Raw genomic sequence first — 7202 nt, 5'->3', positions numbered from 1 at the left:
TCCCCGTGTCCCCTCTATTCCCGTGACCCCCCACTATCCCTGTGTCACCTCTCTATCCCCCTCACTATCCCTGTGTCCCCTCTTCTCTCCCCGTGTCACCCCTTCTCTCCCTACTGTCTCCCCTTCTATCACCTCTGTCACCCTTCTCTCCCCTCTGCTTTCCCCGTCTCTTCCCTCTGACCCCCCTTCTCTCCCCTCTGTCCCCCCTTCTCTCCCCTCTGTTCCCCCATCTCTCCCCTCTGTCCCCCCATCTTACCCCTCTGTCCCCCCTTCTCTCCCCTCTGTCCCCCATTCTCTCCCCTCTGTCCCCCCTTCTCTCCCCTCTGTCCACCCTTCTCTCCCCTCTGTCCCCCCTTCTCTCCCTTCTGTTCCCCCTTCTCTCCCCTCTGTCCCACCTTCTCTCCCCTCTGTCCCCTCTTCTCTCCCCTCTGTCCCCCCTTCTCTCCCCTCTGTCCGCCCTTCTCTGCCCTCTGTCCCCCCCTTCTCTCCCCTCTGTCCCCCTTCTCTCCCCTCTGTCCCCCTTCTCTTCCCGCATCCCCCTCTCTCCCCTCTGTCCCCTTCTCCCCCCGCGTACTCCCCCTCCCCGCGTCCACCCCCTCCCAGCCTCCCCACCACCCCGCCTCCCCCTCTCCCCCCGCGACCCCCCTCTCTCCCCGCATCCACCTCTCTCCCCACCTCCCCGCTCACTCCCCGCCTCCCCCTCACTCCCCGCCTCCCCCCTCCCTCCCCCTCTCCCCGCCTCCCCCTCCCTACCCCCTCCACCTCCCTCCCCCCTCCCTCCCCCCTCTCCCCGCCCCCTCCCTCCCCACTCTCCCCGCCTCCACCTTCCCTCCCCCCCTCTCCCCGCCACCCCCTCCCTCCCCCCTCTCCCCGCCTCCCCCTCCCTCCTCCCTCTCCCCGCCTCCCCCTCCCTCCCCCCCTCCCCCTTCCTCCCCCTCTCCCCCTCCCTCCCATCCTCTCCCCGCCCGGATACCCAGGTCTGCCAATCACCCACGCAGTCCTGCCCTCGACCCAGCCCAGCCAATCATATACCTAGCCACGCCCTCTAATTGTCCCTGGTGCCAATCATAATCGTTACCCCGCCCCCTCCTACAGTGTGGCCAATCAGCAGCCAGACATGAGTGAGCTGGGAGAGCAGATGCTGGGCTTTGCAGCCGCAAACCTCGGACGAGCGGCCTGAAGCCGGAGGGAACGATGGCAGGTAGGAGCAACGTTCCAATGCAAAGGAATGTGATCCAAGTCTGAAATTAGGCCACGTGTTTCCCTTTGCTATGAGTTTATTGTCAAGTCCACTTTGGAGGGAAAATCTCTCGAGGTCGAGCAGCTTCCATGGGAGAGAAAGAATCGTCAAATGTTGAAGCCAAACCCCCTTTATCGGGATTACATGTCCATCACTAATCCAGTCCCACCCATCCCTGTCCATCACTAATCCAGTCCGGCCCATCCCTGTCCATCAGTAATCCAGTCCCGCCCATCCCTGTCCATCAATAATCCAGTCCCACCCATCCCTGTCCATCACTAATCCAGTCCCGCCTATCCCTGTCCATCACTAATCCAGTCCCACATATCCCTGTCCATCACTAATCCAGTCCCGCCCATCCCTGTCCATCACTTATCCAGTCCCGCCCATCCCTGTCCATCACTAATCCAGCCCCGCCCATCCCTGTCCATCACTAATCCAGCCCCGCCCATCCCTGCCATGAATAATCCAGCCCCACCCATCCCTGTCCATCACTAATCCAGCCCCGCCCATCCCTGTCCATCACTAATCCAGCCCCGCCCATCCCTTCCATGAATAATCCAGCCCCACCCATCCCTGTCCATCACTAATACAGCCCCGCCCATCCATGTCCATCACTAATCCAGCCCTGCCCATCCCTGTCCATCACTAATCCAGCCCCGCCCATCCCTGTCCATCACTAATCCAGCCACGCCCGTCCATGTCCATCACTAATCCAACCCCGCCCATCCCTGTCCATCACTAATCCAGCCCCGCCCATCCCTGTCCATCACTAGTCTAGCCCCGCCCATCCCTGTCCATCACTAATCCAGTCCCACCTATCACTGTCCATCACTAACCCAGCCCTGCCCATCCCTGTCCATCACTTATCCAGCATTGCCCATCCCTGTCCATGACTAATCCAGCCCCGCCCATCCCTGTCCTTCACTAATCCAACCCCGCCCATCCCTGTCCATCACTAATCCAGCCCTCTCTCATCCCTATCCATCACTCATCCAGGCCTGACCATCCCTGACCATTGCTAATCCAGCCCAACCCATCTCTATCCCAGCCCTGGCAATCTCTGAACACCACACTCTCCCCACACACCAAAATCCCAGTCCTCTATCACTAACCTGTCCATCAGTTCAGTTCCCTGCCCTCCGAATCCTAGCCACACCCACCAGAATACTATCCCTGCCCACCCTAATCCCATCTCTCCCAGCCCTGCCCAAGTGTCCCAAGCTCCACCTAACTGACCCAGCCCCACCCAAGTGTCCCAAGCTTCACTTATTTGACCCAGACTCACCCACCTCTCCCAGCCCCGTCCAGGATTATCCATCCTTCGCCATTACAGTTCCAGCCCTGCCTATCACTGATCCCATCCGCTCAACATCATCCCTACCCTGGTACAGGAGTCAAAAGATGAACACTCAGCGGCAGGACAGCTTCTTCCCCATTGCCATCAGATTCCCACATAATCAATGAACCAAAGGCACTGCCTTACTTTTAGTGCACTATTATTTATATTTTTTTATAGTTGTAGCAGAATAAGTTAATACAATTATGGAATAAAATATAGCTGAAGGGGTAAGGTTAGGATTTGGGGGTTTAGGTATTTGTTTGGGTACACTTCACAAACAGACATCTCAGTAACATTTCATAAAAGACATCTCATTTGAAATGCAAGAGCTGTGCCTAAGCATAGACTTCATGTCTGCCAGTGCCCTTACAGAAACCATGAAGAGTCCCGATGAAGACTTCACAAGGAGGTGTTAATGGAACTGATGCTGTAGAATTGAATTGGACTATTGTCTTTAAGGGAACAGATGTGCAGGCTCAGAAAATGATAAATCTGTTGTTATTGAGACTGGTGCCAGAAGTTAAATTGCTGGTTGAAGGTTGCTGTTTTAAGAGGGGACGTGTTGTTTTGCAAACAGAGAGAATCAGTTTACTGCAGCAGGTTCATGGTGAAGGCTGCAAAATTAGGAGACTTGCTAAAGACCCCATTTGAAGACGGGTTTTGTGTTCTGAGTTGAGCCTATTCTAAACCCTTGTAGTCAATTACAAGAGGATGTGGCTGGTTAATGTGTTTCTCCTGGAATAGGAGAAAAGGAAGAACTCTTTGTGGTAACCTAGAAGAAGAGGTTATCTTTTGGGCAAAACCCATAAGGGGGAAAGTTTCTTTGGCAAGACATTGAAGTGGCTGATTAAAGGAGATCAGTTTGTGTGTCCAACGAACATCGAATATCTCAACAAGAGCTTCCTGAGTAGTAACATCTTAAGTTAAAGCACCAGATCCTGGGAAAGATCATCAATGTTAAATTCTGGGCACAGGATGGAAGATTGTCTAATACCAGTGAACTTGGAGAAGTGAAAAGTGAAGGATTAGACAGTGAAACAGAGAACTTTCCTGAACTCATTACATAAGCATGCACTTCATATTAGAAGGGAGTGAAGTGAAGTTAAATATTGAACTTTTTATTATGTTTGAAGAAAACTAAACATGTTTTTGTTTAAGTTACTGTTGTCTTTCTGTGGCTGCTGGTTATTGAGAGTCGTCTGGGCTCGGAACATAGTAATGTTGAAGGTGGTTAGAATATGAATGTTTGCGCTGTGACGCTGCCGCAAAACACCAAATTCCATTGCAATAAAGCCTGATTCTGAGAGACACAAGGGATGGCAGATGCTGGAATCTTAACGCGCTGCTGGATGAACTTGGCCCGTCGAGCAGCATCCGTGGGACTGTCATCTCAAGTTGAAACCGTTTATCAAGTCTGGGAAACTGTAATAGTGAAGCCAGAGTAAAGAGCATAGGGTGGGACTGGTGAACTAGGTAGAGGTAAATCTTGACCGACAGAGGCAGAGGATTGACAGATGGCCCAAGATGCCGGCACGAATACTTGGCAGTGGTCATGAGGGGCTGCATTCTCCAGGGCAGAGCCAGACTAGTGCAGGGCACCAGAAATGGGGAGAACACCACCACCCCCCCCATTTAAGAAGGAGAGGTAGCGAAGATGACCCTAGGAACATTGACCACATTGGTGGGCCAGCAAGGGGCTCTGGGGCTGAAGGACACACACACACAGGCAGAGAGCTGTTACTGACTTAACGGTCGAGGAACCCACAACAGGCTGCAGACTGCTGGAGAGTGGCTCAAGAGAAACAGGTTTGGGAACCGGGATTCGAGAGGGTGCTGAGGGCAAGGAGGGCTCTCAAGGGCCTGATCATGTTGGAGGTTTGGTCTGGGCTCAAGTTGGCGATGGTTTGAACTGAACTGAGGCCGTGGGAGTGTTGACACTAAGGGGACTCTCTGGCACTTCTCTTTCTCAGACTGCAAGGGGTGCTCGGTAATGGTAACGGGGAATCCTTGTCTGATTTATGGCAGACTCAAGGTCATTTTATGTAATGCAGTAAGATCCCTAATACCTGTGGGGATTGGTAGATCCCGGATAAGTGAATTTTCCAGTTGCTTGAGACTGCGTGTTGTGTGAATGGAGAACTAACAGCAATTTTAAACTTCTGTATTTTTGATCCATTTATTTTCCATGATTTTTTGGGACCTGTTGCTTGAGGTTGCCACTTGCTGGAATTCCGGATAACTGTTATAATATTTCTGTTTTATTCCCATGAGAATAAATGGTCTATATCTCAGGCCAAGCTGGGGTCTCAAGCAGATCACCAAAATTGCCAAAACAGCAAAACTCTGATTAAAATGCTGGAAATCCGAGGGTAAAGCAGGAAATCCTGGAAGTTCTCAGCAAGTTATTAACAGGATCAGAAAGAACGAGACTTAACGTTTCGTCAGAACTGGAAAAATGACTGGAACTTGTGGGATTCAAAATGGACTGAGGATGGTGGAATTTGGAAATAGGAAAATGCTCATGTTCTCCAGGGTTATTCTGGTTTATGAATTCATTTATTCAAATAAGGAGTAATCTTCCTTCAAACCAGTCTTTCTGAGTCTTAAAGTACTGACAGAAGTGACGATGCAGAGAGCGTTCCATCACCTCTGTTCGTGATTCAGCCGGGCTCAAACTGATTGTGAAGAACAACTACTCCTTATTTGGAAAAGACAGTAAAAGACTAAAAATCATTGGATAAGGGACAGGACCTGGAGTACAAATTCTAAGAAACATGGCAAAGGACTGTATATCTTTATTTTAGTTCCACACATACAGCACGGTAACAGACCATTTTGGCCCACGAGTCCGTGCTGCCCAATTGCACCCAAGTAACCTTCACCCCTGGTACATTTTGAACAGTGGGAGGAGACCGGAGCCCCCCCCCCCCCAGGGGAAAACCCCACATAGACACGGAGAGAATGTACAAACTCCTCACAGACTGCGTGAAATTCAAACCCTGGACGCTAGCGCTGTAACAGCGTTGCACTAACCGCCACACTAACTGAATGTTCTGGAAAGCTGGATGTTTGTCAGTATAAACAATGCAGCCTGTGAGCCACACAGAAGACTCCCTTGTGGTGAGACCAGCTACATGCTCCAGTGCCTCTTGCTGTCATAGAGTCCTTATGCGTTGCAAAGCAACATTGGGCAGCACGGTGAGCACAGCAGTCAGCGCATCGCTGTTACAGCACCAGTGATCGGGACCAGGTTTGAGTCCCGTGCTGTCTATAAGGAGTTTGTACGTTCTCCCTGTGTCTGTGTGGGTTTCCTCTGGGACCACGGTTCAAATCCCGCGCTGTCTATAAGGAATTTGTATGTTCTCCCGGTGTCTATGTGGGTTTCTTCAAGGACTGGTGTTTGAATCCCACGCTGTCTATAAGGAGTTTGTACATTCTCCCTGTGTCTGTGTGGGTTTCCTCCAGGACTGGGGTTTGAATCCAACACTGTCTATAAGGAGTTTGTACTTTCTCCCTGTGTCTGTGTAGGTTTCCTCCAGGACCGGGATTTGAATCCCATGCTATTTATAAAGAATTTGTACATTCTCCCTGTGTCTGTGTGGGTTTCTTCCAGGTGCTCTGGTTTCTTCCCCCATTCAAAACATAGGTTAATTGGATGTAATTGTGCGGCTCAGGCTCGAGGACCGAAAAGGCCTGTAACTGTGTTGTATGTCTAAATTTAAAATTTTTTAAAAAGTACAGTGAAATTTGTAGCATACTTGTTTGTCAAGTCATCACAGGTCCACTTCAAATTACAGGAAGTCCCTGGGTTAAGAACATCCGACTGATGGGCAACTCATACTTACGAATGGACTACACGCGGCTTCAGCGGTTCGTCGGCTCGAGGAAGAAGAACGCCATCTGCCACTTTAAGTCGGATCACGTTGCCATTATCACTGTGTTGAGAGTGTGACTTTGCATTTGGCTGAAAATATTCACTTATTTACCCTTGTAACCGTGCCTCCAAAGCATGAATCCAATGAAGGTGTTGGTAAGGCAGCAAAGAAAAGGAATTGAAAACTATCACCACTGAAAATAAAGTGGAAATATTAAAGTGATCGGAAAGAGATGAGAGGCCATTGGTCAATGGAAAAAAGTAAGGCTGTCAGTCAGAGATCGGAACCATTTTAAGGGATAAAGTGAGAATAATGGAAGAAATGAAAGGCCCTGTCTCGAGGAAAGCTACAATTATTACAAAGCAACAAAGAGGTTTAATTATTGAAATGGAAAGGCTATTCATAATTTGCATAGAAAGTTAAAATATAAACTAAATGCTAAGACAAACATTTGACTTGCACTCAATAAAAAAACATATGTGCCTGTTCCGGCTTACCTACAAATTCGACTTAAAGACAAGACGTAGGAATGGATCTTGTTTGTAACTCGGGCATTGCCTGTACTGATTATAGAGCGTGGTTTCGAAACATTGGATCTGATCAAGAAAGATGTTCCATGTTAATTGGATTCCATTAAGTGGATTCTAAGTCTACTTTTGCCTTCAATTTGTCCTTCAGCCTGTTGGTGTGTGGCTTTTACATCCTTGAGCCTTGTCAGTAGAAGGATCAATCAGTACATTGGCTT

At 49.8% G+C, this 7202-nt stretch overlaps 1 long non-coding RNA gene across 1 annotated transcript; it reads left to right on the top strand.

Moving 5' to 3' along the window:
• Positions 1–1112: 1112 nt before the first annotated feature.
• Positions 1113–6679, top strand: LOC138735533 (uncharacterized). The gene is made up of 2 exons (XR_011339749.1): positions 1113–1201; positions 6380–6679. It is a non-coding gene; the product is annotated as an uncharacterized lncRNA (long non-coding RNA).
• The last annotated feature ends 523 nt before the right edge of the window (positions 6680–7202 follow it).

Source organism: Narcine bancroftii, chromosome 1 (genome assembly GCF_036971445.1).
Source record: "Narcine bancroftii isolate sNarBan1 chromosome 1, sNarBan1.hap1, whole genome shotgun sequence".
Lineage (NCBI taxonomy): Eukaryota > Metazoa > Chordata > Chondrichthyes > Torpediniformes > Narcinidae > Narcine > Narcine bancroftii.
This window is presented reverse-complemented; position numbering and strand designations above follow the sequence as displayed.